This window comes from Elephantulus edwardii, unplaced genomic scaffold, assembly GCF_000299155.1.
Source record: "Elephantulus edwardii isolate Elephantulus edwardi_28Jun2011 unplaced genomic scaffold, EleEdw1.0 scaffold00013, whole genome shotgun sequence".
Lineage (NCBI taxonomy): Eukaryota > Metazoa > Chordata > Mammalia > Macroscelidea > Macroscelididae > Elephantulus > Elephantulus edwardii.
The window spans coordinates 6870425-6897886 of NW_006399763.1; the positions used below are offsets into that span (position 1 = coordinate 6870425).

General features: G+C 39.0%; 1 pseudogene; it reads left to right on the forward strand.

Annotated features, from left to right (window-relative positions):
• Nucleotides 1–25645, forward strand: part of LOC102843862 — a 111475-nt pseudogene extending 85830 nt beyond the window's left edge.
• Nucleotides 25646–27462: the final 1817 nt, after the last annotated feature.

A 27462-nucleotide genomic window follows, 5' to 3' on the forward strand; every position in this document is an offset into this window, starting at 1 on the left:
ATAAGTCCCTTGTCTGACATGTCATTACCAAAAACTTTTTCCCAGTCTGTGGCTTCCCTTTTTACCCTGTTAGAGAAGTTTCTGGATGTGCATAAGTATAAGGTAAATATGAGTGCAATTAAGTGTTCTGGGATTCCCATTCTTCTCAATGTTAGTTATAATTTGTTATCATCCGCAAAGTAAAATGCCTTACCACAGTTGATAAAAATCCTTCTGGTATACTGTACTTTCATCCAAAATCCATCTGACATCAGTAAGGATGCTATAGACTCTTCTAAATCCCACCTGAATGTCTAGTAGTTCTCTGACAATGCACTGTTTTAACCATTTTTTTTAAAAAATAATCTTCAGCAAGATTTTATTTGCATGTGTTATTTATGATATTGTTTGATACTTTCCACATTCTGTTGGATCTTTTTTTTTTTTTTTTAGGAATGGGAAAATTCGTGTTTCAACATTTCAATGATTAAACACCAAATGGTTAACATTGCTATACCTGTGATCTCAACTGTGATCTCAACTGTGATTTCAATGTGGGAAACTCTATGGGGTTTCAAATTCTAATCTATTATGAGGTGCAATCTACCTAGATGTACCACTACCTAATATACTCCTTTGATAAACATTAATAGCTTTTAACATTTTATTATCACTTGTCTCTCTATATATATTAATATAAAGTTCAAGTTCATTGCTGTTGAGTTGGACCTGGGTATCTAAGGCTGTTATCACACAGGAGGAGCTTGCTAATCTTGCTTCTAAGGAGTTGAGGGTGTATTTGAACCACCATAGATGCATAGCTTTTGAGTTAGCAATGAACTTCCTACATTCTACACAACCAGGGATCCCTACATTTTAATATGGTTTATAAATAATGGTATTTGTCTTGATAAAAAGAAAGCTGCATTTGTAACTAGAATGAAGGAAGAAGACAGATGGAAGTAGATTTATAAATTTGAGTGACAAATATGAAGGAGCTATAATCTGGTGGTAACTATTTTCTTTACAAATATATATACTGAGAAATGAAGGATTTAAAAGGATAAAGAAGGTGTGACATAATCATCACAAGAAGAAAGGACAATAAACAGAGTAGAAAAACAATTTAACTACTGAGAAAGATGGGGTTCTTTTGGGGTGGTTTCTTTTACATTTGAATAAAGAAGTTATACAAAATTCCTGTTCTATAGGAAGATTCAATATTACAAGGATATTATCTCTTTTTATGTCTACCAGTTTATTCCATACAATACTGATAATAGTTAAGATTATCATTTTGTTTCACACTTAAAGTATAAGTGGCTTACTATGTGCAAGTTCAGGGGAATTTGCAAAATGCTCGTAATGTTTATCTGAAAAATAAACATGTGAAAATAGCAAAGAAAATTCTGGGAAAGAAAATAACAAATGTGGATTAACCACTGTAATCATGGTCTGGAACAATAGAGAGCTCAGTGGAAAGAACTTAGGGACGATCACAAGTTTATGACAGGGCAACTAAAGAAAATCAGTCTCCACAGTAAGTGGGGGAAAACAGGTTTTCAACAAAACTTTGAGAATGTCTTGACAGTATTTTACAAAACAATTAAGGAAGATCTCTACCTAATTTCTTGTCTTTGAATCATAGACACAGGCTTCCCTTTTACATGCAGGAGCCAGAGTCAATGTTGAGTATGACATTGAGAGGGACATTATACTTGGGAGGCTCGAGGGACAGTGCAAGAAAGGAAGACCCTCGAAGAGATGGATTGGCTTAGTGACTGGGAAAATAAGGGTAGGTGTGCCAGAGACCTATTGTAGGGTTGGCTCAGGATAGAGCAGGGTTCAGAGCTTTTGTACTTTGGGTCTCTATGAGTCACAGGTGAATAATTACACATAACAACAGCAACAACAATTAATTCTTTAATTCAATAAATGTTTATTGATTACCTTTATATGTGTGGCACAAAACTAAGTGGTGAGAAGGCCATAATGGTCAAGAGCAGATTCGTTCTCTAGCTTTTATTGTTACTTGAGTGAACATTTACAAAGAAAATTAGTTTCTCACTTAACCATTCATACATATTTTGTTTTATAGTATTAATTACAGGAGCCCTGTCAGTCCAGTGAGTAAAGAGCTGCACTGCCAAGGTGCTTCTTGGGAGAAAGATGGGCAGCCTCCTCCTGTGACTTACAGCCTCTGAAAACCTCCTGGAGGGTCAGCTATAAGTCAGTTCCAAACTGACAAAAGTGAGTATAATATTAATTATAATTCAAAACTCAAACTCATTGCTGTTGAGTTGGAACTAGCTCACAGCTTAAGCCTCCACTATATTTCCAAGGCTATGATTCGAACCAGCAGAGTTCTTTGAATTAGCAGGACCTGTAGACTAGGCAATGCTGTCGATTACTCTCTTAATTACAATACCACAATGTAATCACTCTTGTCACAATTCCTCCCTTGTAATTCTCATTTCCATTAATCCTTTGCCCCACTATTCCCTGTCTTTGTGGCTTTATCTTTGGGAAAACTCTATTCTTTTGAACTTACATAGTTATGAGAAGGTTCTTACTTTCAAGTTTTACCATGTAAGAAAAATTACAGGGAAGTTAACTGTCAATGATAACAATGTTACAAGAAATAATCTGCATTTGTATTAAATAAATAATTTCTTTCCTCAACTCTGTTATTCCAAGAACAGTGTAATGGGGTGCCCAAGGTGATATGTTAAATCTGTGACACTACTTACTCATTTAGGAATGACTAAAGCTTCATCTCATATACTTTGCTTATGTTTAGGAGAAAGACATTATTATGCTTGGTAAAGTTGGAGGAAGAAAACCTTCACTGAGATGGATTATGAGTGTAGCAAAGGACTTAAAAACAGTAGAAATCATAATATGGTAAAATATTAGATGCTTTATCACTGTTGTTCATAGGGTCAATGTAACTCAAAGCCTATGACACCTAGAAACAACAAAACCAACAAAGTCTATTTATAAATTATGTGTAACATCTTAATGCCTTCAGAGCATGGGTATTGTACTTTAACACAAGCTTTCTGGCAGCCTGCAAGATATATTCCAGGTCTTAATGAATCATTAGGAATGAGTAAGTCACAGGCATAATAAATGCTGTATAATTAAGGAGATAAGGACATCTGTTAAGAGACATCATATATCTCAGAATACCCTCTGAATGTACCCATTTATCTTCATTGAAGAGTACTGGGAAGAGCTAAAAGAAAAAAACTGTCAAATATGTGCTTTTAAATAGTCGGTACTTTTAAAAAGCCACTAAGCTTCAGAGTGTATGCTGAAGAAGTGAGATAATATCACAAGTTGCTTTGTAGATTTCTAAACTATATTGGATGGAACAATATAAAGTTGCTGATTTTTTCCCCTAAAAATTTCATGTTATTGTTGTTGTTGTTGGGTGCTGTCAAGTTGACTACGCTCACAGTGACCTCATGAACAACAGCTCAAAATCTTGTCCTGCCCTGCACTATCCTTACCATCTCTGCCACGCTCCAGCTAATTGTTACAGTCACTGTGCAAATCCATCTGGTTAAGATTCTTCTCCTCTTTCTATACTAAATCTAAAGTTTGTGATAAGTGTAAATTATTTGATATATTTTCAACAGTTTAGCTTGAATAAATCCATGGCTTCAATTGGTAACAGGGAAAAAAGTACCACTAAAGGGAACTCTGATGGTCTCGCAGTAAAGAACTGTGCTGCAATCCCGAAGTCACATGGTTCAAATCCCCTAGCTGCTCCACAGGAGAAAGATGGACATTCTATTGTGCCATTAACTGCCTCTTAAAAGCTGCTGGAAGGTCACTGTAGTACACAACAACAACAACAATTTAGGGTGGTCCCTTACATAAATTGCTCTTTCTACATAGATGTGGCATCAGGATCAGAGGGAGACTCATCAATAACCTGCATTATGCAGATGACACAACCTTACTTGCTGAAAGTGGGGAGACCTTGAGGCACTTGCTGAAGAGGACCAAGGAATGAAGTCTTTAATTTGGATTGCATCTCAATGTCAAGAAAATGAAGATTTTTACCACTGGACTGATAGGTAACATCATAATGGATGGAGAAGAGATTGAAACTGTGAACATCTTCATCTTTCTTGGATCCACAATTAACACCCCTGGTACCAGCAGTCAGGAAATAAGAAGATGAATTGCACTGGGAAAATCTGCAGTTAGGGACCTTTCCAAATTATTGAGGAGTAATGAGATCAGTTGGAAGACTAAGGTATGTCTGATTCAGGCCATGATCTTTCTGATCACTTGTTATGCATCTGAGAGCTAGACAATGACTAGGGATGATGGAAGAATTGATGCCTTTGAGTTGTTGTGTTGAATAAGAGTACTGAACATCTCATGGATGGCAAAAGAACAAATAAATATGTTTTGGAGAGGGTACAGCCAGAGTGCTCTTTGGAGACAAGAATGATGAAGCTTTGCATCACATATTTAAGGCATGTTGCTAGGAGGGGGGCTATTCCTTGGAGAAGAACATGATGCTTGGAAGGGTGGAGGGTCAGGAAAGGAGAGGAAGATCCTCAACCAGGTGGATTGACATGGTGACTGCCGCAATGGGCTCCAGTGTATCAGGAAGTGTGAAGATGGAACAGCATAGGGTAGGGTTCAAATATGCTATTAATAGGGTTGCTATGAGTCATACTCGACTCAACAGCACCTAACAACAATAACACCAATCCTATAAAGAAAGTAATATCATAGGCTTATTTTACAGATAATGAAACTAATATATAGATGTTAATGTTGTTGCAATTAGGTGCCTCCCAGTTACAACCGACTCAAAATTAAGCCTCCAGGAGGTTTTCAGAGGCGTTGATTTGCACGTAACGAGATTATCCACCACCCTTCTTCCATGAAGGAGCTGATATATTAAAACTACATGAGCAAGCCAATAATTAAATAATAAGTAATGATAGTGGGCTTTGTGCAATAGTTCTAAAAAAATATAAAGACCTCAGAGATACAAAGCAAGGACAAGAGAAAGAAAAGAAAAGATTAGGACAGATGATTACCAGGGCATATGATGCAATGATTTGGTCAAATTTAGTTAGTGAAATCTCTTTTTTTATTATTCTATTTATGCCTTCTGCTTTCCTTTTCTACTTCAATTTTATTCTTCTTTCTCATATGTATCTATTTCATTTCTAATTTAGATGTCCACTATTTCTCCATATGTGAGTCAATTTCTGGCTTAATTTAGATTAATTTAATATATATATACATATATGTATACATATACATATATAGTTGTGCTGTTGTTATATTTATATGCCGCCAAGTCACCTGCAACTCGTAGTGACCCTATGTACAACAGCCTAAAACTCTGCTCTATCCTGTGCCAACCTCACTGTCTCTGACACACCCATCCTGAATACCCCAGTCACTGAATCAATCCACCTCATAGAGGGTCTTTCTCTCCTGTGCTATCCCTCCATCCTCCCGAGCATGATATCCTTCTCCAAGGATTGGTCCTTCCTTGCAACATGTTCAAAATATGCCAGAGGAAGCCTCAGAATCCTTACCTCCAAGGAGCAGCCTGGCTTAACCCTCTCTAGGATGTACTTGTTTGTTTTCTTAGCAGTCCATGATATATTCAATACTCTTCTCCAAAAGCACAACTCAAAGGCATCAATTCTCCTTCTATCCTCCCTAGTCATTGTCCAGGTCTCTGATGCATAGCAAGCAATTGCAAAGACCATGGCCTGTATCAGACGCACCTTAGTCTCAAGAGTGACATCATTGTTCTTCATTCTTTTGGAGAGGTCTCTAACAGCAGACTTTCCCATCGCAATATGTCTTTTCATTTCCTGGCTGCTGGTACCAAGAGTGCTCACTGAGGAGTCAAGCAAACAAAAGCTGTGAACAATCTCAATCTCTTCACCATCCATTCTGATGCTGTCAATTGGCCCAGTGGTGAGAATCTTTGTTTTCTTGATATTGAGCTTTAATTCGTATTGAAGGCTGCAGTCCTTGACCTTCTGCAGCAAGCACCTTAGGACCTCCTCAGTTTGAGTAAGCAGGGTTGTGAGATAGAGATAGATAGATAGAGAGATAGAGAGAGAGAGATTTTCATTGTTATTGTTATATGCTTTCTGGTTTACAGATCTGAAGTGTGTCCTACACTGTGCAATCCTCATTATCTCTGACACACTTGAGCTCATTGCTGCAGTCACTGTGTCAATCTATCTCATTGAAGGCCTTCCTCTACCTTTACAAACATAATGTCTCTTTTCAAGGAATAGCCTCTATTAACAACATGCCCAAAGTTTTTGAAATAAATTTTTGTTATCCTTGCTCCTTAGTGCTCCTAGCACTAAGAAGCTGCACATGGATCTCTAAGGTACATAGTTCAAATCTACCAGCTGCTCTATGGGGGAAAAGTGGGCAAACTCTTCCCATGTGATTAACTGCCTCTGAAAACCTGCTAGAGGGTCAGCTATGAGTTGGTTCCAAATTGGTGGTACATAACAACAATGTGTGTATATAACATTTCACTGATTTTTGGTTTTGACATGTGATGGTAAGAGACAAAAGATACAAGTTAAGGCATAGATCACCTTTATAACCAGGAAAGCAAGCACACCATTTTGTCAATTCTGAATACATTCAACCACTTATCCTTAAATAATGTGCCAGATCCTGAATGAGGACCTGAAATTTTTAAGTGCCCTTTCATTCTTGTTGTTATTGTCATCAAGTTGACTATTATCCATAGTGATACTCTCAACAACAGGTCAGTACCTTCTCTAATCTGTACCATTCTAATGATTTTCAATATACTCAAGTCCATTGCCTCAGTTACTGCGTTGATCTATCTCATTGAAGGTCTTCCTCTCTTTCTCCAACTCTCCATCTCTCTATGCATAATGTCTTTTCCAAGAACTGGCCCCTCCTGATAACATACCCAAAGTATGTGACACAAAATCACTGTTGTTGCTTGTAAAGATGCAAGACTTTCTCCACATGGGCATGAACATGGTCAAGCATGGACATCAATGCAGCAATCTCACTGCTGCAGGCTTCTTCAGATGTACCCACTATGTCACAGAGTAAGGTGGGTCTCCTTGTCCACACCCCTTCTGTTTTACTCTGTCCTCTTTTTCTTATTGGGCCTCAATTCCTTCTTGTCTGAATGGGGCAATTGGACTGTTCTAAAGATGCTTCTTGCATCTTATATCCATTTTTCAATGTAAGGGGAGTTTTAATGGCAAACAATACCCTCCTACACTCTACTTTTAATTTTTTAAAACTAGTTGATATAGATATGATTTATCTCTTTACTTTCCTTCTTGTTGTTATGTATTATTGAGTCAGAACCAATCCATAGTGGACCCTCCTGTGGGTTTTCAGAGGCAATAAATCACATGGGGTTTGATTGCCCATCTTTCTCCCAAGAAGCAACTAGTGGATTGGAGCTGTGGGTCTTTGGGTTTGCAACATAATTCCTTAACTCTAGGCCCCCAGAGCTCTTTACTTAAAGAACATCAAGGAGCTTCAGGATACTTCTTTTCCATTGGTCACGCTGTTGGTAAATCGGAGCTCTGGTGGTTTAGTCCACAGAGTATTATAATGTTAACCAAAAAGTCAAGTGTCTCTAGAGTTTTAAATCCACCATGGTTTTTCAGAGGAAAGAGAGGCAGTTTCCTCCAGCTAAGATTTACAGCCTCAGAAATCTAATGGAGGACCCTTATGAGTCAGAACCAACTGGGCAATAATGGAAGAGAGGTGGGACATAGCACAGCAAGCTGAATACTGTGAGTTTCCACTATAGCTATTTCTTCCCTCAAAGCATTGTCATTTAGCTCCCAACAAGTAGTGGGTTAAAGTCCATGGCTCTAGATTCAAATATATTTGAGTCTGGCTTTCAACCATCAACTCAGTATTTGAGAAAGGTAAATTACTTACCTTTCCTATGTACAACATAGGACAGGGTTCAGGTCTGCTGTTCATGAACTCACTACGAGTTGCACATGACTTGACAGCACCTAACAACAGCAACAACAGCATCTATGTATTAGCTCTTGTGGCCTAGTCATAAGGAGATGTTCTACCACCCCAAAAGCAGGCAATTCAAATCCACCAGCTGTTCCATGGAAGAAAGAAAGAAGACAATCTTCTCTCATCTAATTTACCACCTCTGAAAAGCTTCTGGTGGATCAGCTGTGAGTAGGTTCCATCTTGAGGGTGCATAACAACAACAACAACAACACAACAACATCTATATGCTAGTCTCCTTAAGTTTGATTGTTCATCATCTGTTATTTTGGGTAAATACTTGTTTGTCAGATATTGTACTAAAGCTGAGCTTCCAAATTAAGACAGACTTTGAAGAATTGGCCACCCACTTCTGAAATAACAGGCCTTAGAAAACCCTATGTACAATAGAGCACACTTAGACTATTAGATAGAGTACTGCAAGCTGAGCCCTCATAATGGGAAACACAAAATGAGAAGGAAAGAAACAGCACTTATAATTGGAATGGTAAATGTATTAAGTATAAAAGTATGAAAATTGGACATTGTTAAAAAAGAAATGGAACACACAAATATTGAAATACTGGAAATTGACAAGCTAAGATGGATTGACATGGCCATTTTGAATCAGAAAAAACCATGATCTACTATGCTGGGAATGGAAAAGTGAGGAAACATGGGTTGCATTCATAATCAAAATGACTACTTCTAGAGCTATCCTGAAATACAATGTTGTGAGTGACAGAATGATATCCATATTCATACAAACAAGACTGTTAATACCACTTCTGTTCAAATATATGCATCAACAACTATAGTTAAAGAGGAGGATATAGAAGATTCCTACCAGCTTTTGAGGTCTGAAATCAGTCAAACAGGCAACCAAATTAATTTATAATAATTGATAACTAGAATACAAAAGTTGGGAACAAGGAAGAAGGAGAGATGGTTGGAAAATATGGAATTGGTGGCAAAAATGAGGCTGGAGATAGTAGGATAGAATTTTGCACAATGATTTATTCTTTGCAAATATATTTTCTAAAAACTCAAATAGCAACTATATACATGGACGTCACCTGATGGAATACACAGGAACCAGATTGATTATACACCAGTGGATTGAATCAACATCAGCTGTGAAACCTAGGCTAGGTGCTGACTGTAAAACAGACTGTTGACTACTCAGGTGCAAATCAAATTGAAGCCAATAAAATAAAGCCATTGTTGTTGCTGTTGTTGTTAAGTGCCATCGAGTTGTAGACAACTCATAGTGACCCTATGAAAAAAAGACTTGAACACTTGTATAACTTTCATCATTTCTCCAAGGTCATAGGGTTTCTGGAAGCAAGCTATTTCAGAAGTGGATTCCACTCCTGCTTCCAAGCCTGTTTTAATTTGGGAGCTTCACCAAACACTGTCCAACATGGGTAACCATTATCACATCTGACACATCAGTGTCACAGTGTTCAGCATCACAGCAACCACAAGTCACCTCTGTATAGCAGTGCACTGACCAGTGGTATACCACTTAGAAGAATGTTTGACCAAAAACAAAAGCAGACCTGAAGGCCACAGATTAAAATCACCCACTTTTGACTTGGCAGCATCACTTTTTGTCCATTAGGCTGACTGAGCTTTCTCTATGCTGTTGTTGTTTTTGTTGTTATTAAGTTCTGTTGAGTTGTAGACAACTTATAGTGACCCTATGAACAAAAGATATGAACACTTGTTAATTTCATCATTTCTCCAAGTTCATAGGGTTTCTGAAGGCCAGCTATTTCAGAAGTGGATGTCACTCCTGTATTGGGGAGCTCCATCAAACACTGTCCACCATGGGTAACTATTATGGCATTTGACACATAAGTGTTACAGTGTTCAGCATCACAGCAACCACAGTTACCTCTATACAGCAAATGGACAGACCAGTGCTATACCACTTAGAAGAATGTTTAAATAAAGCCAGAAAAACCAAAATATGACCTTGAATCTATTTCACTTGAATTTAGGAACCATTTTAAGAATAGGTTTGAGACCTTGAACACTAATGAACAAAGATCAGTTATGCTGTGGATGATATCAAGAATATCATCCATGAATAATACAAAAAGTTGTTATAAACAAGGGGAAGAAAAGACCAAGAAGGATGTGAAAAGAGACCCTGAATATTGCACTAGAATGTAAAGGAGCCAAAACAAAAGGAAGAATTAAGGAAGTTAAAGAGGTGAACAGAAGATTTCAAAGAGCAGCTCAAAGACAATGCAAAGTAGTTTAACAAAATGTGGAAAGAGCTGGGGTCAAAAAGCAAAAGGGAAGAACTCTCTTTCAATTTCTTAAACTGGAGGAATGGAAAAACAAATTCAAGCCTCCAGCTGCAACACTTAAAGATGCTATAGACAGAATATTGAATGATCTAGAAAGCATCAAAAGAAGATGGAATAGAGAGCCATTGTACACACCCTCCCAAATTGACTGATAACAGAATTATTTCAGAAATAGCATATGATCAAGAAGATTGAAGGAAGATGTTCAAGCTGCTATAAGGAAATTAGCAAAAACTTAGGCCCCTTGAATTGATGGAATATCAATTAACATTTCAACAAACAGATGCCGTCTGGATGATTGTGCCAAGAAATCTGGAGAACTACCTGGCCAACTGACTGAAAGACATCCATATTTATTCCTGTTCCCAAAAAAGTGGTACAACAGGTTATGGATAATATCATTTACTAATGTCGCATTCAGGCTAAATCTTGCTGGATATTATCTACTATCAACTAGAACAGTTGAAGAATTGCCAAAAATAAAAGCTGTGTTTAGAAGAGACCATGGCATGAGGAATATGATTGTCAATGTCAGATAAATCTTGGCTGAAAGCAGAGCATACCAGAGGGATGTCTATTTGTATTTTATTGACTGTGCAAAGCATTTGTGTGGATCACAACAAATTGTGGCTGGCATTGAGAATAACAGGTATCTGAGAACACTTGATTGTGTTCATGTGAAACCTAGAGCAGAGTAAAGGAACATGGTTCAAATCAAGAGAGGAGTGCGTCAAAGAATTTATCCTTTCTACATACCTTTTCAATCTATATGTGGAACAGATCATCTGGTAAGCTGGACTTTATCGAGAAAAATGTGGCAATGGGATTGGAGAAAGGTTCATTAGCAATCTGCGTCACAGCCTTGCTCACTGAAACTGAGGGGGACTTGAATTGTTTGCTGCAGAAGGTCAAGGACTGCAGCCTTCAACATGGACTACTTCTCAACATCAACATCAATAACATAAAAATTCTCATGACTGGGCCTATTGGCAGCATCATGATAGACAGAAAATAAAGATTGCAATTGTTAAATATTTCATTTTGCTCAGATCCACGACCAGCACTAATCACACTAGCAGTCAGAAAATCAAAAGATGAGTTGCTTTAGGAATGTTACCTCTCATGGAACTCATCTGAGTGCTGTAGAACAATGATGACAGTCTAGATACTAAAGTGTGCCTGATCCAAGCCATCGTCTTCTCAATTGTTTGCTCTGCACCTGACAGCTGGACAATGACTAAGGATGACAGAATTATTGATACTTTTGAGTTGTGATGTTAGAGAAGAGTAGTGAACAGAGTAGGAGAATACTGCATGGCTTAAAATTAAGAAGTGGGTATGTCAAGGTTGTATTCTCTCTCCATATCTGTATGCTGAACAAATTATTCCAGAAGCTGGTTTTTATGAAGAAATATGTGGCATCAGGACTGGTGGGGGACCCATCAATAATCTGTGTTTTGCAGATGATACAACTTAGCTTGCTAAAAGTGAGGAGGACTTGAAACACTTGTTGCAGAAGGTCAAAGAATGCAGCCTTCAGTATGGATTGCATCTCAATGTCAAGAAAACAAAAATTCTTACCACTGGACCTATAGGCAACAGTGGATGGAGAAGAGATTGAAACAACTTCATCTTGCTTGGATCCACAATTAACACCGTTGGTACCTGCAGTCAGGAAATAAGGAGATGTATTGCATTTGGAAAGTCTGCAGTTAGGGACCTCTCCAAATTATTGAAGAGTAATGATGTCAGTTTGAGGATTGTGGTGCATCTGATTCAGTCATGATCTTTCCGATCCCTTGTTATGCACCTGAGAGCTGGGCAATGAAGAAGGATGACAGAAGAAGAACTGATGCCTTTGAATACTGAACATCTTATGAATGGCCAAAAGAACAAACAAATATGTCTTGGAGAGTGTGCAGCCAGAGTGCTTTTTTGGAGGCAAAAATAATGAGGCTTCACCTCAAATACTTTGGGCATGTTGCTCAGAGGAGCTATTCCTTGGAGAAGGACATGATACTTAGAAGGGTGGAGGGTTGGCTAAAGAGAGAAAGATCTTTGACTAAGTGGATTGACATAGTGACTGTCACAATGGGCTATGGAGTGTCAGGAAGTATGAAGATGGCACAGGATAGCAAAGGGTTCAATCTGTAGTTCATGGGACCACTGAGTTGTATTTGACTCGATGGTTCTTAACAACACCAACATAGATTACCAAAGGAACCTACAGACTTTTCCTAGAGAGAGTGAAACCAGTTTGCTCCTTAGAGGCAAGGATTTTGAATCTCCATCTCACTTACTTTGGACATACTGCCAGCACAGGACAATTCCTGAAGAAGGACATCTTGCTTGGAAGGATGAGAGGTCAGAAGAGGAGAGAAGGACCCTGGGTGAAAAGGATTGACACAGTGACTGTAGCAATGGAGGCAGATGTGTCAGAGATGGTGAGATTGGCTCAGGATACCACAGAGTTGAGGGCTATTTTTCATGGGGTTGCTATGAGTTGTAGTCTACTTGAAGACACATAACAATGACAACAAATCTGTAAATGGAGTTGATGATACTACTCCCTTCTTAAAGTTGTTGGGAAAGGTAAAAACTAAGTTTATAAAGTAGTTGGAACTGAACTTAATAAATGTTAGCCTTAGTAATCCTCACTAATATGTTAGATGTCAGTCTAAAAACTAAGGTGCATGTGACCCAACCAATTTCTTGCTATGCATCTGAGAGTTGGACAACAAACAAGGATTTCAGAGGAAGAATTGATGCCTCTGAGCTATAGAGCTGGAGAAGAGTATATCATGCATAGACTGTCAAAAGAACAGGTATGTCCTGAAGAGGGTGAAATATGGTGACTTCTTGGAAGCAAGGGTTTTGAAACTCCATCTCACATACTTTGGACATGTCTTCAGGAGGACCCAGTCCTTACAGAAATTCATCATGCTCTGAAGGGTAGAAAGTCAATGCAAGAGAAGAAGCCCTTTGGTGAGATGATTGACACAGTGTCTGTGGCGATGTGGCCGGGCGTTTTGGAGACAGTGAGATTGGTTCAGGAAAGGGCAAGGTTCAGAACCATTGTTCATGGGGACACTCTGAGTCATGGGCAACTCTACAACAGCAGCATGTTGGTGAATAGTACTGAACAAATAGATCTGCTTTAGGAGAAGTGCTGCCAGGGTATTCCAAGGAGGCAAAGATATGTCATATAGTTTGGGTGTTTTATCAGCAAGGGCTCATTCTTGGAAAACTACAACATGCTAGGAAAGGTCAGAGAGAGAAAAGAAGACCCTCAGTAAAGTGGACTGACAAACTGACTGCAACAATGGGCTAAAGCACAGTGGACATTGTGAGGGTATTTGATCTTTTGTACGTGGTGTTACTAGGAGTTGAAGTCAACTCAGTGGCAGCTTTTATAGTTGTTAGGTGCTGTCGAGTTGACCCTGTGAACTAAAGATCTGACCCCTGCTCTACCCTGCATCATCTACACACCTCCTGACACACAAGAGCCCATTGCAGCAGTCGCTATGTCAATCCACCTGGTTGAGGGTCTTTCTCTCCTTTGCCGACCCTCTATCCTTCTCAGTATCATGTGCTTCTCCAAGCAATAGTCCCTGCTAGCAACACGCTAAAATTATGTGAGACAAATACCTCATCATTCTTGCCTCCAAAGAGCACTCTGGCTGCACCCTTTCCAAGACGTATCTGTTTGTTTTCTTGGTCATCATGAGATGTTCAGTGTTCTTCTCCAACACCATAGCTCAAAGGAGTAATTTTTTTTTTCTGTCATCTTTATTCGTTGCCTCGGTCTCGGATGCGTAGCGAGTAATCAGAAAGATCATGGCCTGAATCAGACACATCCCAACCACAACAATGTTATTCGATCATTAATCTCTCTGTATACCCACCTTGTCTTTCAATCCTCATGCCACATATGGATGGCACTTCAATAAGGAAAGCAGAGGGTTAGGCTGATGAAACAAGTATTTCTTTTGTCAATTTAAAGTTTATTGTGACAGAGAAGATAATGATTTCCTTTCCCTAGCTATTCAGAGGAAGGGGGGCGGGGGGAGAGAATGGTAAAGGAGGGCTGGCTCTCTCAGCAGTTGAAGCACCACTTCCAAAAGAGACACCTAAGGTGATATAACATTTTACTTTTGAAGACATTTTAAGGTATTTAAATCATGCCAATGAAAGTAATTCAGTCATTTCAAAACTGAATACTTGGGATTTATTTAATGATTTCTTCAGTTTTAAATTTCAGGTTCAGCATATAGTTGAAATCATATAGTAGTTTGAATTCTGATAATGGGATTTTCCTTGATGAATATAGAATGGAGAGATTTAGAATCTAGCTTGTATTGAACACTTTATTTGTGTCAAGCCCTATGTAGAAATTTTGCTTTGTTTGAGGTTTTTTTTATATATAATATCTCATCAAATCACAAATATCTTTGACATAAAACTGTCCATGACAACTGATGATAAAATGGAATTTATGAAAAAGGAATAATTTTTCAAAAAGAAAACACAATCAGAGAAAGGCAGCTACAGGGTTTGAGTGCTTTTCTGTTTAACTGCAGGGTTCATAATCTGTCATATACACTAACTGCCTGTCTTACATTCACTACTAAGGTAACTAAACTTCAGCGCACTAGTTTCACAAAGTAGCTTATACTTGCTATCATTAGATTCCTTCAATTTACCAAATTATTAATTTACCTCTAATGCCATGATTTTTTTTCTGCCTACAACCCCTGGCCGCATAACAAACTGGTATGTTACAAGTTAAGCAAAAAGTAGAAAGTGAAGGATTTAACTAAAAGGAACATGCTGACAATTACATTTCTCTGGATAAGAGTAAACTGGCTCCAGTAGACTCAGAAGCAGTAATTTGTCAAAGTCCACAGGAGCAAAGGTGTTCTCTTTCTTTCTGCTGAGCTTCAGGTCCCCTAGACAAGGCATATTCCAGAAAAAGAAAGTCAAAAGGTTATCGCCAACAAACATTTAAGATACTCAGAATAGTTAGGGAACGGTGTTTTGAATTAAATTCACAAAGATTGTTATCATAGAGCTAATGACTTTAAAAGTGAACTTTCCCCTTTTCCTTTGATTTGGCATAGTATAATTGACGACTCAGGATTGCATTTAGCCTGGGTTTTAACTATTTAATAAATCCAGGTCTGTATCTACTCATGTATCTACTGTTCTCAGAAATAAAGAATTTTTATTTTCTGCACTCCTTGCTGATTAAAAAAAAAATAAGATTCTGCTGAGCCCTGAAAAAAATGCTTTCCAAACATTCAGTAATACTAATTTCATAAATTCAGCCTCAGGTGAAAATGCTGGTCCCACTGTATTTATCCATATTACTAATAAGCAGCATTTCTTCTTCTATCTAAATTCTCTGTTCAAAGATTCCTTTTCATCCAATCTCTTGGCTTCTGAAAATATCCACACCAGAATGGGCTTACTTTGAGGGGTGTTTCCTCAGTGGGGCCTCCCACAGATCAGCTCCCTGTGGATTACCATGCTAGGAAAGAACCCTGAAAGGAAGCCTGATCAATGAAGGAGGTTGCTGCAGAACTACTCAGTGTGAGGTTGGGTATATCCTTTGGTCAGTGAGTGTAAGCAGTGTTAATAAAGCACTGTTTAAATCTGATAGTAATTAAATATCCAAAGCAAAAGTCTTCTCAAAGTAGATAAAGACAGGCTAGCACACCATCTGAAGGCATCTGTTAAATGTGGAGTCACAACAGGACATCTCAAGAACCATCGCAGTGCAAAACTTGGTCCTACCAGGGCTTTGGCAGAATCTAATCCCAGAGCAGTTTGAAACTTCACAACTGGGGAAAAAAATGAGAGAAAGAAACTGTTAAAGATTTGAGAGGAGCTGGAATTGTACTTTGTCACACTAAAGCTTCTTTGGGGGCCTTTTTATTCTTTGCTCATGTGATCTACGAGCTGAGTTGATCTACAGTCAGAAGGTGAGATGAGAATTAGAATCAGCAGAAGGCTATGTTGTAGAGGTTAGACATTCCTTCACTTATCAATTTTTCATCATTTTTGACACCAATTTATTCTCTCCATAGAACTCTCTGCCTATCTATTGGATTTTATAATATGTTGCAACGACCATTCAGCATTCACAGATCATACCAACAATTATTATTTATTTATTGTTTATTAGGGAAGTAACAGGCTACAACTAGAAATCAAGATCCACTTGGAAGCAACAGGATACAAGTCAGGAGACAGAACACAGTTTGTCAGTCAGAAAAGGTTTCAATCAAGACAAATTTGTTGGAAGTTTGTTTTCTGTTTTGTTTTGGGTTTGTTTTGTTTTTTTCTGGGACCTTACCACTGTTTTATTTCTCAGCTGCTTTTTTCTGATAGTTCGTGCTAGTGGACCTCACGTAGATTCTGCTCTGCTTAAACAAGTTACAGGCCTTTAGTTCCATTGTCAAGTGTTCAGAGACATCCTGCTCTACAGGCAAGCCTTCTCCTAGAAGACGATAAACTTTTCCTGCCTCTTTGGGCTAACAAGCCACTGTAGCAATCTGCCAGTCCCGTGGCTCATCCTTGATTTGCTTGGACAGTTGTTGTTACTTCTCTGCTATTGAGTTCTGCTGTGATCGCTCCATTTTTTGCTGTTGCGCACCATTTTCAGTGATACACCTGTGTCTTCTGGGCCTAGGGAGTTTACCGCAAAGGGCTCAAAAGATTCACTTAACTCTACACCCTTCTTGATAGTATTGAGATTCTTCATAACCTTTGTGGTCAGGCCACAACTGACAATCCCTTTGAAGTCAGTTAATCCTAGTAAAGGATTTTACAGGCCATGGTCTTCGCAATCACTTGTTATGCATCAGAGAGTTGGACAATGACCAAGGAGGATAGAAGGAGAATTGATGCCTTTGAGCTGTGGTGCTGGAGAAGAGTATTGAGAATACCATGGACTGCCAAGAAAACAAACAGATTTGTCCTGGAAAGGGTTAAACTGGGTGGCTCCTTGGAGGCAAGGATTCTGAGGCTATGTCTAAGATACTTTGGACATGTTGTGAGGAGAGACCGGTCCTTGGAGAGGGACATCATGCTTAGGAGGGTGGAAGGACAGCGCAGGAGAGGAAGGCCCTCTATGAGGTGGATTGATTCAGTGACTGGGATAATTGGGATGGGAGTGTCAGAGACAGTGCGATTGGCACAGGACAGAGTGGAGTTTAGGGCTGTTGTACATAGGGTCGCTATGAGTCACAAGCGACTCAACGGCATATAACAACAACAACAACAACAACATGTTGTTGTTGTTGTTGTTGCTGTTGTTAGGTGCTGTTGAATCGAGTACAGCTCATATCAATCCTGTGTCAACAGATCTGAACCCTGTCTTGTCCTGTGCCATCCTCATCATATATGTCATACGTGAGCTCATTGCTACAGTTACTGTGTCAATCTGTCTCGTTGAGAAATTCATCTTCTCAAGCATGATGTTCCTTTCCAAGGAATAATCCACCCTAACAACATGCCCAGAGTATGTGAGATGAAGTTTCAACATCCTCCAAGGAGCATTTTCGCTTTATTTCCTCCAACACATATCTATTTGTCCTTTTTTAAATTCATGGGCAAGGCATTGATCCTTCTTCCATCAAACATATTCATTGGCAAGTTCTCAGATGCATAGTAAGTGATTGAAAAGACCATGGCCTGGATCAGGCACACTTTAATCTTCTAAATGACATTATTGCTCCTGAGTACTTTGGAGTAGTCTAAGACAGCAAACTCTTCCACTGCAATACATCTTTTTATTTCTTGACTGTTGGTACCAAGGTTGTAGATTTTGGATTCAAGTAAAACAAAACAACTTACAATTTCAAACTTTTCTCAATTTACAAAGATGTTGCCTATTAGTTCTGTGGCTAAGATTTTTTTTTAATTACTTTTACTAAACATTTACAGGCATTTTGGATTTCCACCCATTCATTGTTGCTTTTTTTCCCCTGCCCCAGCCCTCCCCCCAGTTCACTCTTCTCTTTGAAAAGTAAAAGAAAAATTCCTTCTTTGATATACAATGCACCCTCACCGCCCCGAGCACGCTCCACTATGCAATCTTTGTTCTTGTCACAATGAAAATACCCAATCATATATTGCTATTGATATTGAAATGTCATCCATACTGAAGATTGTAATTTTTGATCTTTTGCATATCCCATAGGCATTGTAAATTGACCATTTCCTGTAAAATGCATAAAATAAACACAGCCAGGCTACTGTCTGACTAATTGTTTTTTATAAATATAACAGCACTGAAAAGCAAAATATAATAGCACCGCAACCTATTATTTGGCATTTAAAATAGCATAATAATAATTTCCTAAATAATAAAGAACTGGCGATAAAGAGAGACCAAATCAACAAGTGAGTCCACAATTCAGCAGACAGACTTTGCTGGCACGGAGAAAAGTCAATGTCATATACCTTTTCACTCAATCAATGTCTTTTTTTTTACTTTTATCTACTAGATTCTATGCATAGAAATGAAGTTTACTGAGTTGTGGCCTAAAAAAGAACACATCCTAATTTCATGTAATAAAATACTTTCTTTAATTTAGAGACATTTTTTATTTATATACTCATTCTCTTTTTCGGCATAGCACAGATTAGAGAAAGCACGCAAAAGCCATCCCTCCTCAAGCAAACTTTAAAATAAGAGATAATAGCCTGTAACTCAGTCATGTGAGGATCATCAACACATTGACCAGCTCACCCATTATTTCAAAATCTGTACCCAGTTCCGAAATTCCAAAGGGCTATATCTGTCCTTGGCCTGAGCATATCATTCTTATTAATACGAATTGGATATGGTTGTTCAGGCAAAGGGCGATTTGTAGTCTCAATTCTGCAAGGGAAAAAAATAATGATTCAGATCAGTATTATCTTAGATCCTAGCCTCTCATAAGTGAACTTATCTTATCTCGCATGTAGTTTGACAAGTTTTCCGTTTCTACCAGTCTGATTATAGAGGTGCTTTGTCTAAAACTCTGAAATGATAAGAGCTTTCATTCTCATAAGTCTTTTTAACTCTCATTCAGTATCAGATAAATTTTACCAGGACTGTATTGTAAAATGTTTGAACAGACACTATGGATAGTTGAAGAGAAATTGTATTGGACAAAGAGAATTTTTCTCAGGAAAAGAAATATCTGCCCTCAAATGTATCATAAAGTTGAATTTTCAGTTCCCCTCCATGATATTGGAGGGGTTTTTTTTTCCACCGATGATTCCTTAAATTCTTAAGTTATGGGAAGTTCACTCATTGAGTGAAATAGGTGCTATGAAGGAAAGGAGTGGTAGATGCTGTAAGGGAAAGCATGCTTTGAAAAATTATCATGATAAAGGGAGTTAAAGATCAGAGAATCACAAAACCCAGAAAAGATAGCAAATCATCTACATAGCTTTCACAGTGAAGTCTACTTCACGAAGATGGAAGGTAGACACAGGGTGGATGATGAAGAGGGAGACTGAAAGAACTGCTCTTAGGGCAGCTTCCAAGGAGGAAGGGTCAGGGTGCTCTCAAGGGCATTTGACCACCATACTTCCAGAGATCAGTAGCAGCAATGCCCCAAAAATCTCTCTAGAACTCGCGGAGTCCCGAAGGGGTATAAACAGTGAGTGTGCTTTGCTGCTAATCAAAAAGTTGGGGCTTTAATATACTAAGAGGCCATCTCAGAACCAAAGCTTAGCAACTAATTCCTAAACATTGGTCATTGAAAACCCTATGAACCATCTTCTATTTTGACACACATGAGATGGACTCTCCATGAGGCGAAGTTGACTCAACAGTAACTGATATTTTAGTTTTAATAGAGTCCATATGTGCTTTCACAATAGACCCAATACAAATGCCCAATCAAACCATATGAAGTATTCTTTCTTTCCATCTTATTGATGGAACTGCTGAATAAGAAGATGACTTGGTAATGTGTTCAGTCATATGGTTAGTAATTAACAGAGATGAGTCTAAAACCCACCTCTTTTGATCAAACCTACTCTCTTTGTCATAGTCACAAGATTGAGATTGCCACAGCACCCTATTTCATGATCTTCTCTTAAAGATAGCACTGATATATAAAAAATTCAAGTGAAATTAAGTATATATAGCATGTAAGAGAACTAAAAAGAAAGATGCAGGTGTTAGATATGATTTCTAGGCTTGGAAATTGCCAATGTGATGCCCTTATTTAGGTATATTTAGATAGGAACCAGTAAAGGACAATGTACTATAGTACAACCCCACTCCTTTGTCTGTTTAATAGTAGTAGTGGTTGTTGTTAGGTACTATCAAATCAAATACGACCCATGGCGACCATACAAACAACAGATCTGAATCCTTTTCTGTCCTGTGCCATCCTCCCCATCTCTGACACACTTGAGCCCTTTGCTGTAGTCACCATGTCAATTCATTTTGAAAAGGGCCTTCCTTTCTTTCACTGACCCTCACCTATCCAAGCATGACATCTCTTTCTGAGGATTAGCCTGCCCTAGAAACATGCCCAAATTACATGAGATGAAGCTTTGCCAGCCTTGCCTCAAAGGAAGACTCCAACTCTACCTTTAGACTAAGAATTAAAGGAGGAGCTTTGGTGGTACAGTCTACATGGAGTTGCTTTGCTAATGCTCTCTAGTGATTCAAATCCACCAGTGGTTCTGTAGAATTATGGGCTATTTCCTCTAATGTAATTTGCAGCTTCTGAAAACTTGCTGAAGGATCAGCTATAAGTCAGATCTGACAAGATGAAAATGAATCAATGAGTGATTGAGAGATTAAACTGACAGAAAGGGGGGTGAGAGAGAAAAAGAGTGAGTGTGTGTGTGTGTGTGTGTGTGTGTGTGTGTGTGTGTGACTGAGGAGAAACTGTAGGGAAGAGGCAATTTATACATTTTCTGCTGTCTTCGTTTTACAGTGCATCCCAAGAGAAGAGAGGTAGAGAAAGACTTAGGAATGGATTCTTTTTATCTCTGTATGCAGATGCCTGAGTTTTATTAAAGCTTTGAGTCTTTTCCTTTACTGAAACTAGAGTGGTGTATCCCTGTTGACCATATTCTGATGTCTTCCTTTTTTCAGTTTTCATCTTTTGTATGTGAGGCAAAAACTGCCCAGAAAGCTCTGCTGAGGTTGTGCGCTGGCAGCACGCGGTTTGAGAAAGGGTAATCATTGTGGTGTTACAGCACGCGTCAGCTGACTTGTAAAGTTTCCTAACAGCACACTTACTGCACATTGTAAAACCCTTAGACGTGTACTTGGGGAAAGCTCTTGTGGCCACAATAACACTCTATGTGCCCAGCGTTCTTTTCAGCCAAGTCAGTGGCATCAGTGGTAAAGTGAATTTACTTCTCAGGAAAAATTGAAGTAAATGCCAGTAAAATCAAATACACATGAGTAAACCGCTTTTTTTATGTTTAAAAAAAGAACCCCAAAACACAAAACTGGTACTTGCTGTTATCAAAATAACTTCCCCTTGGCATCTCTAATGAGTGATTTTTTTTAAAATCTCACCCAGTATTAAGGATTAATTTGGATGGTCCTTTACTATGAATTTTCTTAGAAGGGTGGTCTGTATACTGTGCTTCTGTTTTCTTACTTTTCATTTAAGCTTCATATAAGCACACTCCTATCTTCTCTTCTCCTTATGTGCCAACTTGGTGTTCAGTTGTTTGTCTAAACACTAGTCTAGGTGTTGCTTAAAGGTATTTTGTTGAAGTGATTAAGAATCACAACTAGTTGACTCTTAAATAACAATGATTACTCATAATTATGTGAGTAGGTTTCATCCAGCAGTCAAAGGCATTAAGAGCAAAAACTAAGGAATTCCGCCTTGAGATAGTAACATCAGATTCTGGAGATTCCAGTCTGTTGTCTAGCTAAGATTAAAAACCAAAGACTGCTGGAATTTCCAGACTTGTCACCCTATCCACAGATTATGGATGCATTTGTCAGTGCCTGCATCCTGATGAGCCAGGCTCCTGAAAATATTCAGTCTTTCTGTCTCTCTCTCTCTCTCTCCACCCGTCTCCCCCCCATTAGCTCTGTTAGCAAATAGGATCCTATTAACTCTGAATCCTAACAAATACACCTCTCTTCCATATCCTAAAATGACTTCTCAAAGATCATTAGCAATTTTATCCTTGTTAATTTTTTTAGCTCCTTATAGTCTTTCTTCTTCCCTTTGCACTGCAGATATGTCCTGCTCTCTTGCCCCTGTACTATTTGATTCCTCTTCATTGTCCAGGCCCTTCATTCCTGACATTTGTCTTCAGGATCACAGATCCTTGAGAATCTGATGACGTTATGGCTCTTTTTCCCCAGACTAATGTCTATAGTCGAATACTCACAACATTTTAACTCAGTGAGATACTACTGGTATATACATAACCAAGTATTCAAATAATGACCCCAGAAGCAATATACTGCAGGCTGCCAAGAATGCTAAAAAATAAAAATTATTTTCCATTTAAGAGAGCAATGAAAAATGGTATGGACAGTGTCTTTGAAAACAATTTTCAATTTCTTATAAAGTCAAATGTACACCTGTCATAGGATCGAACAGTCTTACCTCTTAGTATTTACTTAAATGAAATGAAAATATACATACACACAAAACCCAATATGCAAATGTTTATAATGGCTTAGTGGCCATCACCACAAGTTGGAAACAACCCAACAATGAAACAATCCAATAGCTATCAACCGGTGAAAGGATTAAAACAAACAAACAAAACCCTCTTTAACCAAACAATGTCTTTTGACGGAGTAGAATTGATCCATAGGATGGTTAATGAGTTAGACTGGCCATGACTGCAGTGGGTTGTTCATTTATTTAAAACTTTATGTGAGCAGATCACCAGGTTTTTGTCCTACAGAGCCACTACAGAGTCAAACTGTTAACATTCCTGCTAGCAACTCAGTACTTAACCATGAAGCCACCAGCACTCCTCAGCCAGAGTGCTCCTAGAAGCAAGGATTACGGGACTGTCTCAAATACTTTGAGCATGTTATCAGGAGTCCCTGAATAAGGACAGCATGCTTAGAAAAGTAGAGGGTCAGTGAACAAGAGGACCCTCAATGAGAAGGATAGACACAGAGCTAGCAACAACAGGTTTAATCAAAGCAGAGATTGTGAGACTGGTACAAGATTGGACAGTTTCACTCTGATGTACAGATGGTTGCTATGAGTTGGAATCAACTTGACAGCATCTAACAACAGCAACCACCTCCCCTTCTGTACCTAAGCCCTTATTCCTTCAAGACATACTTCATGGTGAGCTCTGGTGGCCTAGTAGCAAGAAGCTGCACTGCAATCCCAGAGGTACACAGTTCGAATCCACCAGATGCTTTGCTGGAAAAGGAGGGGCAATCTCCTCCTGTACCAGTCAGATCCAGGTATGTGGGAAAAAAAAAATAAGAAGACATACTTCACTTATTGACACAAAGTTTAGATTATACATTTCCTTTGCTCGAAATCTGTAAAATTTCTCATTTTACAGGGTAAAATATTATTTCCCTATCCTGGGTTTCAAGACGTCATGATTGGCTAAACCAGCTTTGTAAAGTAGTTTCTCCTCTTCTTTATCTCATGCATGCCATGCCCGAGAAATGCAATCAATATTTTTGTAGGACCTTATGGAGACCAGGTGCTTATGTACTCTTGGTCTGTGCTCATCCTCTTCTTAGAACAACATCTTTGTTTCTTAGGGTGGCAGTAATAAGATACCATATCGATGGTGGCTTTAAGTAACAAAAGTTTATTGTCTAGAATTCTGAAGGCTTGAAGTTCAAGTCAGGATCTTGGTTATGTTGGTTCATCCTTAAAATGCTAAACAGGAATTTTTTCATGGGTCTCTAGTGATTGCCAGAAATCCCCAAGGTTCCTTTACTGATTGTAGATCTATTTTTACATGATGTCTTCCTTCCTGTATGTGACTCTGTTCTCATGTCTGTCTTCTTATAAGAAACAAGTCATACAGTATTAGAAGCCTCTGTGTTCATATAGGACCTCATTAACTTCCCTGGTAATATCTTCCAAAGAGTCTATTTCCCCAAGCAAGGTTACATTCACAGGTACAGGGACTTAAAGTTCAATTTATGTTTTTGGCAAACACAACTTAATTCATAATAAGTAACTGTTCTTAAAAATTTTTTCACTACTGATAACTTTTCTATTCTTAAAAGTGCAGCCAAATTATTACACTAATAAGCCTACTTACAATCACTCTTTTGTGTTCTCTGTGCACACGTGTGGTGGTAGTGGTAATAGTATTGGTGGTCGATGTAGTTTTAGTGGTGATGACAATGATTGTGGGGTGTTGTACCTGGAAATACTTGGTGTTAAAATTCAAGTTATTTGTCACCAACTGGGACGACATGGAGAAGATCTGGCACCACACCTTTTACAACGAGCTGCGTGTGGCCCCCGAAGAACACCCTGTGCTGCTGACGGAGGCCCCCCTGAACCCCAAGGCTAACTGGGAGAAGATGACCCAGATCATGTCCGAGACCTTCAACACCCCTGCCATGTACGTCGCTATCCAGGCCGTGCTGTCCCTGTATGCCTCTGGCCGAACCACTGGCATTATGATGGATTCCGGCGATGGGGTCACCCACACTGTGCCCATCTATGAGAGGTACGCCCTCCCCCATGCCATCCTGCGTCTGGACCTGGCTGGCCGGGACCCGACGGACTACCTCGTGAAGACCCTCACCGAGCGAGGCTACAGCTTCACCAACACGGCTGAGCGGGAAATTGTGCGTAACATTAAGGAGAAACTCTGTTACGTTGCCCTGGACTTCGAGCAGGAGGTGGCCACGGCGGCTTCCTCTTCCTCCTTGGAGAAGAGCTACGAGCTGCCCGATGGGCAGGTCATCACCATCGGCAATGAGCGTTTCCGCTGCCCCGAGCCACTCTTCCAGCCCTCCTTCCTGGGCATGGAGTCTTGTGGCATCCATGAAACTACCTTCAACTCCATCATGAAGTGTGATGTTGACATCCGCAAGGACCTCTACGCCAACACAGTGCTGTCTGGCGGGACCACCATGTACCCAGGCATCTCCGACAGGATGCAGAAGGAGATCACAGCGCTGGCCCCCAGCACGATGAAGATCAAGATCATTGCTCCCCCTGAGCGCAAATACTCCGTGTGGATCGGAGGCTCCATCCTGGCTTCCCTGTCCACCTTCCAGCAGATGTGGATCAGCAAGCAGTAGTACGACGAGTCTGGCCCCTCCATCGTTCACCGCAAATGCTTCTAGGAGGACTGTTTAGTTGCGTTACACCCTTTCTTGATAAAAAAAAACCTAACTTGCGCAGAAAAAAAAACAAAAAACCAAAAGGATGAGAATTGGCATGGCTTTATTTGTTACTTTTTTGTTTATTTTTTTAATTTTTATTTTTTTTTTTTGTGCTTGACTCAGGATTTAAAAACTGGAACAGTCAGGGTGACAGCAGATGGTGTGGAGCAAGAATCCCCCCAGTTCTCCAATGTGGCCCAGGACTTTGATTGCACATTGTTTGTTTGTTTTTTAAATAATCATTCCAAATAATCAACATGGCGATGTGACAGGAAGCTCCTGCCTTTCCAGAAGCCTCTCACTTCCCCTAAGCAGAAGAGCCCCGTCCCTTACCCGGGTCCACGCATGGACAGGGGTGGCAGGGAGCATTGCTTTTATGTAAATGATACCTTATCCAGGTTTTCTTTTTTTAAAAAAAAAATCTTCCGCCTTAATACTTGTTCTTTAGTTTTTGTCTTTTTTTCCAATAGTCAGCCATCAGTGGCCCTACTTTTTTGGGGCCCTTGCCCTTTCCCTCAACTCTAGAAATATGAAGGCTTTTGGTCTCCCTGGGGTGGCTGAGATGTGGAGGCAGCCAGGGCTTTACCTGTACACTGACTTGAGACCAGTTGAATAAAAGCGCACACCTTAAAAAGTGGAAAAAAAATTCAAATTCAAGTTTTAAGAATACTTGGCCCTAGAGAGTCAGCTATTCATGACAAGAAATATATATACATATATATATATATATATATACACACATATGTATATACACACATATATATCTTTATTATATTTTTCAAATCTCAAAGCTCACTAGTAAAAAGATAGCTCAAAGAAGATAATAAAATTTGCTGAAATAAATTTTAGATCATTGTCCACAACTTTAAAATGTTGAACTATGCGCTATTAAAATAACACTAAATCAAATCCACATACTCATTAAACAAGACTTGCATACTTTTGTCTACTGTGTAAACAGTTCCATTCCAAGCTGTGATTCAAAGGATGTAGAAAAGTTTTATCCCAAAATGTCTTCTCAAGCAATATTGAATTCAACCCTGTTCAATCCAGGCAGCAATGTCAGATGTAGAAGAAAGGCCTCTGTTGCACCTTCTTCAATGTTGTTGGGTGTCATCCAATTGAGTATGATTCATAATGGCCCTATGAACAAAGATCTGAACCCTTTTATATTCTGTGCCATTCTCACACTTCCTGACACACAAGAACCCATTGTAGCAGTCACCATGTCAGTCTACCTGGTTGAGGGTCTTCCTCTCCTTCCCTTTCCCAGCATCATGTCCTTCAAAAAGTAGCCCCTCCTAGCAATATTCCCAAAGTATGTGAGGCACATCCTCATCATTCTTGCCTCCAAAGAGCACTCCATCTGCACCATCTTCAAGACCTATTTGTTCTCTTGGCCACCATGTGATGTTTAGTGCTCTTCTCCAACACCACAGCTCAAAGGCATCAATTCTCCTGTCATCCTTATTCACTGTCCAGCTCTCAGCACAGCAAGTGTTCAGAAAGACTGTGGCCTGAATCAGATACACCTTAGTCCTCAAAGTTACATCATTACTCCTCAATAATTTGAAGAGATCCCTAACTGCAGACTTTCCCAATGCAACATTAAAATCACTAGACTATGTTTATTTAAATTGTCCTTAGACTTCTTCACAATAATATTTTTGTAAAAATTAAATATATTTGTATGCTATTCAATACTAAGGGTTTCTCTAATTCATTTCAAGTAAGATTTGATGTCTTGATCCCCTAATATATGTTATCCAAATATTAAATAAAAATAAAACA